Source organism: Mandrillus leucophaeus, unplaced genomic scaffold, assembly GCF_000951045.1.
Source record: "Mandrillus leucophaeus isolate KB7577 unplaced genomic scaffold, Mleu.le_1.0 Scaffold314, whole genome shotgun sequence".
NCBI lineage: Eukaryota > Metazoa > Chordata > Mammalia > Primates > Cercopithecidae > Mandrillus > Mandrillus leucophaeus.
The window spans coordinates 887,630-888,808 of record NW_012103299.1 but is presented as its reverse complement, the minus strand read 5'-3'; positions in this window follow the sequence as shown (position 1 = coordinate 888,808).

Genomic DNA, 1,179 nt, shown 5'->3' with positions numbered 1-1,179 from the left:
TTTTTTTTTTTTTTTTTTAGTGACAGAGTTTCGCTCTGTCGCCCAGGCTGGAGTGTAGTGGCGCGATGTCGGCTCACTGCAAGCTCCGCCTTCCAGGTTCACGCCATTCTCCTGCCTCAGCCTCCTGAGTAGCTAGAATTACAGGCGCCCGCTGCCACGCCCAGCTAATTTTTTTTTGTGTTTTTTAGTAGAGACGGGGTTTCACCGTGTTAGCCAGGATGGTCTCCATCTCCTGACCTTGTGATCCGCCCACCTCGGCCTCCCAAAGTACTGGGATTACAGGCGTGAGCCACCGCGCCCGGCCTGTATTTTTAATAGAGACGGGGTTTCACCATGCTGGTCAGGCTAGTCTCGAACTTCTGGCCTCAGGTGATCCACCCATCTCGGCTTCCAAAGTGCTGGGATTAGAGGTGTGAGCTACTGCGCCTGGCCTGATTCATCAGTTTTTGTAGTTCTTTGGCATGACTGACTCGGTTCTGTTAATAATGATACATGAAAACATCCCTGATTATTTGATAAACTTGAATTCTTAAGTATAACTTTTGCGGTCAATAAGGGTATTAGCTTATTTATCAGTTCTTATTTTTTTCTTTCTTTCTTTTTTTTTTTTTTGGAGACGGAGTTTCCCTCTTGTCGCCCAGGCTGGAGTGCAGCGAGAAGATCTCGGCTCACTGCAATCTCCGCCTCCCGGGTTCAAGCAATTCTCCTGCCTCACCCTCCCCAGTAGTTGGGACTACAGGTGCGTGCCACCATGCCCAGCTAATTTTTTGTATTTTTAATAGAGACGGGGTTTCACCATGCTGGTCAGGCTGGTCTTGAACTTCTGGCCTCAGGTGATCCACCCACCTCGGCTTCCAAAGTGCTGGGATTACAGGCGTGAGCTACTGCGCCTGGCCTGATTCATCAATTTTTGTAGTTCTTTGGCATGACTGACTCAGTTCTGTTACTAATGGTACATGAAAACATCCCTGATTATTTGATAAACTTGAGTTGTTAAGTATAACTTTTGGGGTCAATAAGGGTATTAGCTTATTTACCAGTTCTTATTTTTCTTTTTTTTTTTTCCGAGTTTTGCTCTTGTCACCCAGGCTGGAGTGCAGTGGGAAGATCTCGGCTCACTGCAATCTCTGCCTCCCCGGTTCAAGCAATTCTGCCTAGCCTCCCGAATAGCTGGGATTA